This window comes from Protomyctophum parallelum, assembly GCF_964188405.1.
Source record: "Protomyctophum parallelum genome assembly, chromosome: 2".
NCBI classification, from domain to species: Eukaryota; Metazoa; Chordata; class Actinopteri; order Myctophiformes; family Myctophidae; genus Protomyctophum; species Protomyctophum parallelum.
The window spans coordinates 32852277-32862063 of record NC_139699.1 but is presented as its reverse complement, the minus strand read 5'-3'; the positions used below and the strand labels follow the sequence as shown (position 1 = coordinate 32862063).

The 9787-nt window shown below is 40.6% G+C and overlaps 1 protein-coding gene across 4 annotated transcripts in view; it reads left to right on the top strand.

Annotated features, from left to right (window-relative positions):
- The first annotated feature begins 4151 nt into the window (after positions 1-4151).
- The window catches only part of LOC310855087 (C-myc promoter-binding protein-like), a 73403-nt gene continuing 67767 nt past the window's right edge, over positions 4152-9787 (top strand). For all 4 annotated transcript variants that reach the window (XM_083759965.1, XM_083759963.1, XM_083759964.1 and 1 more), the window contains exon 1: positions 4152-4336. The gene's annotated coding sequence lies outside the window, so the exon portion shown is untranslated. The remainder of the gene's footprint in view (positions 4337-9787) is intronic.

Below are 9787 nucleotides of genomic sequence, written 5' to 3'. Positions count from 1 at the left end.
CCACATGCCGTGCCAGAGTACCTACAGACGGATTGGATAATGTATATCTGCCTCTCAGTGTACAGATCTATGCTGTGGACATGTGAGCCAGTGGATCAGCTTTCCACAGGGGATATTTATTTATGCTTGCAGGCGGACCCATTTCCCGCAAGGTCCATCCAATACCTTCTGGTCCGATGCTCCGCCTTCTCCTCCACATGTCCTCACAGGCTCACACTTTAAGCTTCTCTGTGGCTGATTCACCACCGTAACCAAAGCCAGGCCTGACACTATAGGCTATGTGGTTAAGTCTGAATACACATGCTGTACAAGCGTGGATATGCTTAGACATAAGCATACTACATACGCACACTCCGGTACAAGCGTGGATATGCTTAGACACTGTGACTGTGTCACTATATTTGTAGCAGTGGTGATTTGTCATTTTCTTTCCCATTCCACATTTGACCATGTTAAATTGCTTCTAATGTTTGCTCTATATGCCAGTTGCAGTGTTAACGGTGTAAAAATACACGTATTAGTATATATATATATATATATATATATATATATATATATATATATATAATTATATTTGAAATATTGGCATTATTCAGCATTATTCAACTGCTTCATGGTTTTCAACACCTTTTGTTGTGTTCCACATCCATATGAGCCAGGTTTATTCTGAGGGCAGCAGGGGTTGCAAAGCATTAGGAAGGTGTCCCTAAAGTTCTGTACACTCAGTTTGAGTTAATTAGTGATAAAATACAGTATTTTGAAGATATAAACAGGCTAATAAGTGAAAGCTGAGCCTGCTGACAAAGGGTTAGTTGATCTAATCTGAGTCATGATGTGATTCATTTTGGAGCAGCGCACCTGATGATATCTTTGGGATTTATCAGGATGCTAATAGAGGATGCAATCGAATATCCCACAAGATGACTTGTTTCTGTGTCATGCTGTGTCACAGTGACTGACCAGTACTGACTGACCACTGTCCCATCGTGTCTTATATCTCCCCCTGAAAAGTATCAGTTTAAGTGGCAAATGGTAATACAGATAAAGAGTGAGCTTAACCACGACAAAAATGTAGATCTACTATTTCTCCGGTGGAACACCAGCGTATAAGATATATAAATTAGGCATATAAGTCCAGGCTATTTTTGACAATTTTTCCCTATAATGACATGACCAAAATATGTACACCAGCGTTAATGTGCAACAAATGGGTTTCTTTTCATGTTGACATGCACATCCATGTTACTGTAGTTGTGCTTGTGCTATGTACGATTAGTCAGGATTGGAACAGGCTATAACTGAGGAAAAAAGGTTTTAGAAAAGGAACAAAAACTAAAGGCCAAGTTACCTACCCAGGGCTGTGTTGTGACCCATTTCACTTTTTTCTATTCATTTAACTTTAACTTTGTATGATTTGTGTACCTGTTAATAAGAATCAAGGATGACTGATTCGACTCACCTGTTTCGACTCACCTCTGCTTTCTAGCTGACATAAGTCCAGGGTTGGACAGGAGACCACAAGGTGAAGAGTAATGTCTGAGGACCAGACAAGACCAGAAAGAATTCACTCAGATAAGCAATATAGATTTTATATTGAACTGCTTCTTACACAAGAAAATAAGACAATCCAGTTCAGGAACATTTTGGTTGTGTCTTTCAGAAATGTAATCACTTCATTGCAGACAGAGTTTTTGCGCTGTTGAGGGTTGCACTATAGACTCACCAATACACACCCAGGATTTTATCTACAGCATTCCTGGTCAAGACTTTAAATTAAGATGTCAGTCTCCGGCTGACATCTTATCAGTATTATAGACAGACATACAGACAGTAAGTCAGTCAGTCAAACAGAACGACAGACAAACAGATAGATGTAGAATTCCCTGACAGCTTTTCCATCTCTCATTCCTCCCAGAGCAGCTTATCTGCCAGCTCACATCCTGCATGTCTGACCTCTAATGCATGGGAGGGGGAGGAATCGTTGCTGAAGGCTTGAATGTCTCTGCAAGTCATGTAAATGTTCACAAAGACCACCATAAAATCAATAGCAGAGAGGCAAAATTCCAGTAACTCTGGTGTCTGTGTGTGCATCGCCTGCAGCTTGTCTTATCTTACAACGGAAGCACAGGGTCCTGGTGACATGCTAAAACATTAGCATCCAGAGCCATTAAACATATAGCCCATGATACTGTACAAGGTGTTTGGTCAGCAGTTGTATTAATGATGTGTCTATTTCTAGTAGTAGTAGTAGCTCATTCTACAAAAGAATCTACAAAAAATCAAGAGACTTACAAATGCTTAAATCAATACACCCGTCTAATATTACACCATGATACATAAGCAGTATGACTCAAAATGAAACAGATCAAGCCGCTGGATCAGCATGTGCTCTTCTAGGATCACAGGAACATTGCTGAGGGGTTTGGACCCCCTGTCCTTATTACTGTTAGTTTGTTGTACTATTAGCTGTTGATGAAATTCTTCCCCATGTCCCTATATTGATACACACAATCCAGACATGTTGGTTAATGTTCTCGTTATTAAGTGCTAATTACGTGTAGGAATTTGCCCCTTATGAGGAAGTGTAGCCTACTAAGTATTTTTTCTTTAAGTACTGTTAAAAGAATATAACAAATTGTGAAATGTAAAATAGAAAATACCAAAAAGAATTAAGGTTAATGATACTAAGAAATGGTTAAATATATAGCTAAAGAGTGCACTATACAATATATATATATATATATATATATATATATATATATATATATATATATATATATATATATATATATATATATATATATAATAGAAAATATATAGTAGCCTACTGTTAAAAAATAGAACAGTAGGTCCCTGGAGATAAAAAAAAAAATACTTTTGACATCATTGTTGTGTTGTTGGGGGTATAAAGAACAGTGGGTTAAATATCACAACAACAAAGCACCATGCTATGTAAAGTTCATCCAGGTGCCCACATGTCCTATAGTGCCCAAATGGTTTTGGTGCAGGTGCCCAGTCTGCCCACCCCACCAGCACTAACTAAGAAACACAGTTTCTTATGGTTCAGCTAAATAACTGTGCTTGCGAGCATAATACACAAGATGGCAGCAAAGGGCTATGTCAGAAAATATTTGTCATGTATTGTTTCTAGCCTACTGCTGTAGTTAACAAATAACAATTGTAATATCATCATCAGATCAGTTAATACAATTAATACATTTCTAGACTTCTCACTTGAACACTTCTGTTCAAATTGGTTATACATTTCTGGACTATTTAATTTAGGCTACTGTTAATTACTGTTACGGCTACAAATCAAAGCAGCTGCGCTGGCAGGCGCTTTTTCAGCAGTCTCCCTCAATTGTGTCCGACTCCTATCTGAGACCGATCTCGACTGTTGTGCTGTCTCAATAAAATCAAATAAAATACACAGAAGTAAGTAATAATTAAGTGACACCGAACAGAACACAGTTAGAAACATGGTAGCGGAGACAATAAATAAGTAGGCTGTATAGATCTGCGAACGTAGGACTAGGCCATGCGACAAGAGTCGGTCTAAATGCGATAAGCTAAGCGACGAGCGTACGAAAATAAATATTAATCATAATAATTATAGGCCTAATATAGGAGTCAGTTCAGTTGCCGTATTACATTTGATATTTAATTTGGGAATGAAAACTGCGTGCGTATAACTTTCATTTCACAATCATTTTTATATTTGTAATTTTGTATCATCTTCATCTTTGGTCTGCAGACCTGTGTATCCGACTATCCGTACAGATGTGATTTACACTGAGAGAAAAGGCAAACACGTAGACTAGCCTTGGATCAAGACTGTCTATGTCTATCGTAATGTTATCTATAAAATACATCTACGATAGTCTTGGTCCAATTAAGGCTGCTGCTGCAGTAGCATGACATTTTCTCTGCATTATTATTATCTAGTCTATAGTATAGGCTACCGTACTAGTCAATAGAGTTTTTTGGTCCCTTTGGCTTTTTCAATTAACCGAAGTGACGCTGTTAAAGTGTTATCGCCCGGCCCTATTTGCACTGACACGCGCTGTGCCAGCCAGCCAGCCACGCAGCCTCTTGCCCCGGGGCTGTCGTCAGTAAAGTGATGTAAACCGTACTCAGACGGATTCCCATCACAACCAAAATGGCGTCGGAGCGTACAGCAGCCGGGTCGGCATATTGAAGGGTCGGGATAGAGTCAGGCTTATTAAAAGATCTCCCCGTAACGTTTATGCACTGACAGTGCTGTAATGCAAGTGTGTTATTAACGCGATATACCAGCCGAAGCTGTGTGAGGACCAATTTCACGTTCGCAAGTGGTGTAAGTATGACATGATGTGATGACTTGACTGACTGTGTGTGGACGGATTTACCGAACAGCTGCCGATTACTGTGTGAATTACCCGAACAGGCTAGAAATCCTAGGGAGAGAGTGCCAACCAGGCTGTCGCTGTGTGCACCCTGTGCCCGTACTGATAGGGCGATGATCTAAATGGCATGCAAATGAACCGCGCAGTGGGCATAATTGTTGCAGATGTCATGCTGGCTCGATAAGATTTGACCGGACCCAGAATTGCCATGCTCTGCTCTGAGCTTGCCTCGGCTATACGCATGTGCCACAGGTTGTTCTGTATCATTCCTAATCCTTAGATTGAGCAGCTGTCTATATGTGCGGGGTAAAAATGCAAATCGACACTTTTTGGAGTCATACATCTATTATGCTCGTACACAGGTCGTCCAGCGAGCTGATATATTTACCCAATGTATACTGTCTGTAGGTTAGCCCTAAAAATAACTGGTCTGTCGGACTCTGTCCCCATCTCTCTCTGCCAGCAGCATACGTGCTGTTAGAGAAATATGTTCTTTAATACCAGAATATTTATTCAGTAGATATAGCCAGTAGTAGTAGCCTACTACTATAATGTAGTTGTCAACTGATTGCTTTTAGTGTTCCCCACAGGGTCCTCTTTAATTGTGGTAGCAGCCAGGGAGTCAGGGACACAACATCGATCTGCGCAAAGAACTGTGGATGCATGCTCTGACAGTCTGACTGCTACTATATCGAATCAGATCGGGAGCTCTATTCATGCTGGCCCTGTCCAATATTGTGGCGGATCATAATATATCATAGGGAAATAAATGAGCTGAAAACTCATCCATTGAGCTAAGATTTCAGAATGGAGAGAGTGGACTATAAGACAATGGATGTCTTGGCATTTTGGAGGTATATGCGTCACAAAATTCCCTCACTCTGAGTTTAAGTGGTGACACACAGGACAGGCATGTCTGGTCAAATCATACAATACAGAAATACTTCCAAGCCTGTAATTTAAAAACCTCAGATGTGCATGAAGGTAGCTCTGGAGCCTGCAAGAACCCAACATGGCCTTATTTGTGCAGTTATTGGTCTCCATAATTCATGAAAAACGCAAGCTGGTAAGGCTTGTTTTTTTGTGCATTTTGGGCAGAATGTTTGTAATCTCTTTGCCTTGCCTGTTCTTGTTTGGAGCCGTGATGACTGCCACATTGGAATGTCGAAGAGGAGACATGGGTCGGCTTGAAAATGAGTACTGTTGTGTCACGCATTTGAGTTGCACACGTGGAACGTGCAGGCAACTTTACTGTAACTAGGTTCTGCCCTATGAAGTTCTGGGATGAGGAGGATTCATTGCATTGAGTAAAAGATCAAAGAGCAGTCTCAGACGCAGGACATCTGCTTAGCACCTTTAAGACCACACGAATGACCCTGATGCCCGGCCTTTGCCCTAACACTGACCTAAGGGTCTGTGTTTATAGTCTTTGTTTATAATTTAAGCCCAAGAAGCATTTGATCTATTTAGGCTACGGTGTATGGTAACTGGTATTCCTTACTTGTCAGTATAATGGACATTTTGGAAGATTATTTCTAAGGCATTTCAAAGAGACGACAGAGTGTTATGCTCTGATTGAGATATAGATCTAAATGAGTTCCTGATAGGCAGGTTAGAATGTCATCCATTTGTACTTTGGGCAGACTCGAGGGCTTTTGATGAATGGAGAATGTGTTTTTTTGTCGAGATCATAAATTAAGATAGAAAAGATGCTAATCTCTCCCGTTCTAGAGGGTTGGTATAGTAGAAACCTAGACTAACGAAGGATTCTGGTGTTCTTTTAACATGAATAGCAATTACATTACATGGTTTATTATTGCAGTTCATTGCATTTGGCCCGTTGTACTCTTGAGTTCTTTATTACAAGTGTCCAATTCATTCGCAGAGATGCAGGTCAACAGTGACCAAGGTCAACTTGTGGATGTGTGACAGAGAGACACACACATCTGAGTCTCATTTGGCCCTCCATGTTTTGGAAAGTCCCAGCACCATTTGCTGATGTTGTTTTGACCGATACTGATATTGATTAAAGTTTTTGGTAGGTATAGGGTGGTCTATAATGCATCATAATCACATTTAAAATGCATTATTATGCACTTAATGCTTCATAACACTAATTATAAATGTTTATATTCATGTATGACAACTTATAACAAGGTTCATAAAGTAATGGTCATAATACATAATAAGCTCAGTGGAACAGCACATTATAAGTATACCATACAACCATACAATATATTAAGACACTTTATGACTAAGTTATGGCTATAATGTGTTGTTCTGATGATCTTATATTCCCATTCCTTTAATCCACTTTCTCCCACTTTGCTATATATTTCCCCCATATTTCATCCACTTATTCTGTGGCGTTGTTGTTAGCAAAGTTGGAGCACTAAATGTGTGTGCCCCTGAGTCATGCTGGGAAGTCCCTCACTCATTCTGTGCACACTCCAGGATTCTACAGTTGTAATAATGTGTGGTTTTGGGGGCATTCTGGTTTTTAAGAACATTAGAGTGATTAGACACTGTAGTGTAAATGACACACCTTAAGAGTGAGATATGTTAAACCAGTCGTTATTGTTTTGGGGCATTTTAATTATTATTATTACTTTTGAGAATTTTTGCCCCAAAAGGAGGATATTCATGTCACAGGATCAACACAGCACAGCATTAGGTGTGTTTTCATAAAGGTTTTGGGTAAAATGAGACCCTGCGTTGGGAACGGGGCACTGGTGTGGATTAGTGGTCATGAAAATTGAGCACCTGGATTATATGAACCCAGGAAGTCCTATCCATAAACACTAATTACTCATAAACTCAGAGTAGAGTCTCTGAATTGAGAGGGCAGGATGTCGTCTTAGGTGTGGGTGGTGTCTGGCTTCGCACACCATGAGTTAGGATGGGTTGGTATTAAGGAACACATACGGTAACAGCTTATTTTTCACGAGTTCATCTCATTCCCACAAGTTAGGAACTCATGAGATAATATTAAGGAGAAGTTGTTGGATTTATTTATTTATTTAATTATTATTATTATTATTTTTGGCTACCTAACCAGTTTGTCGCCCTAGGGCAAGGTCGCGTGCAGGCCCCGCCCTTCTATACAGGCCGACGATGCAGCCGCTTGGGGCGCCATGGGGGGGGGGAGGGGGTCTGGCGCTTTGGCAATGGGGGTCAGATAAACATATGGAAGCGTGTCTTGAGTGTACAGGGTTTGAGGAGGTCAGATCAACATTATGGAAGAATCCCATTGTACATACATGCTATGCCAGCGCAAGCAACAGCACATACAGTAGGCCTACATGATGGCGTGAAGCTCGGCCAATCCAATCGGGGAAGCTAATGCCTATTCCCCCCACACACAGAGATTCAGTGAGTCCTCCACAGACCCACGGTACTGCCCACAGATAAAGACAAGACTGACTTCCGAAACTGCACACTCTCAGGTCATTATGGAACATTGGGACACGCATGCCAAGATTGAGGTCAATTGGTCAGATGCCACCCCAGCTATGCCTGGGAACTAGTGTGTTACTAGTGTTACACAATTCTCTCTAATAACATTGACACAAAAGACAATAGCTGAGGATGTAGAGCGGCTGCTCGGGAAACAGAAGGTTTCCAGTTCGATCCCTGGCTCCCCCTGGGTTAGTGTCGAAGTGTCCTTGAGCAAGACACTGAACCCCTTCTGCTCTCGATGAGCAGGTTGGTGCCTTTGTTGCATGGTTTTCACAGCCATCCTGCTTTGGACAAAGGTGCTATATAAATGCACCATGTACCATTTATTTATTTTACCATTTACAAAGATTATTAGTAAGGGCTGATCTGGAAGGTTTCAGATTCAAAGCTGGTGATGAGATTCCAGAGGAAAGACCTCAGAGTGAAAGGGGATCAACCTGAGAGACACGTGTGACACTTGGCTGACTTGGAGGCAAAAACTAAAGCACTGTCTGAAGAATAGTTTGTGTGTGAGTGAAGACTGTTTGTGAGAGATTCCCTTGCTTCAAGACATGGCTATAATTTCTCAGGCGTTGGCAGTAGCACTTCACTGTACCTCTCTGAATTAACAGAGGAAGAGAGGGAACCTCTGGTTATTCTGGTTATTAGCTTTCCTTTGATATTTATTAACAGGATATGGCGTTATTTGATTGCAACAAAGCATGACACATACGTCTCATGCTACATACATACTGTAGTAGATTATAGACATAGCCAACTCCTGTGCATAGAGTTTTGTCTATAATCGGTTAAATTAGCCAATTAAATCCATTAGTCAGATTAAGCAATAAGGGCTATTTTATACTTGAATACAGAAATGCTATGAATGAACACGGAAAAATAAATAAATAAAATAGCTTAAAAGGGTTAGTTCAGATTTTTTGACTTAAAGCTGTAGGACATACTTGCCATTAATATAGTGGTTGCAAAGGTATTGATTGCCTGAGTCCCGTGGTGAGAATTAAGTAGTTTCTGTAATTTGGAACGAGTTGGAGTTTCGTTCAGCCATATGTGGGGCACATTAGGCAGTCCTCAGTATCAATAAAACTTCAAACTTGGCAGGTATGTTTTCTATTTGTAGATCACTGTAGTAATGTGGTCTCTGTCAGGCTCTCTATCGAGCACTGCCCACCTAATCTCTCAAGACAGATGTTGTTTACCGAATGGGTTTTCAGATTGCTGACCAGTGACCACTCAGCGGGTTGGGGTTTAACGCCCCAAGCTGAATTGATATGATTATTTTATGCACTCATGGCCCTCAGGGCCATTAAATCAGTTGAAGTAATGATCATAAAACTAAAAGACACCACTTTGAAATGACAGGTGGTCATTCTCTGTCTGTAGAGATACATACTCTGAACTAAGCAGTGTTGCCAGAGGAGCTTGTGATTCTTTCAATGTGATCTTTTCAAAAAGCTGAGCGACTTTTGGTAGTTGCATTCTGAATCTGATGGGAATCTGTGTTCTGCTGCAAGCAGAGTTCTAAGGGGCATTTATTTATTTTATAGCCATAGATGAATTGACACCTTTTGAGATTTTGTTGATAACCATAAATAATCTTAAATTCACAGCTTCAGCTTCCCTTTGATTTTGAATAATTACGATGAAAGTTACTTTGCCACGCACTATGGGAAGAAGGAAATTGCGGGAGTTGACTCCACATGTAGTAACGGATGGGTTATTACTTATTATTATGTGTCCTTATTAGTGTAGTGTAGTGTAGTCAACACGTTATGGCTCATACACACTGCCCGGTATTTGATCCGATGATGCTGTCGGGGAGCAGCCTATATTAGCCCAATATTGCCGTTACGCATTTCACTTGAATAATGTTGTGTGCGCACGTGCGCGTGCGGAGAAAGACAGTTATTTAATGAAACTCAAGATTATAACGTCCTGTCTCG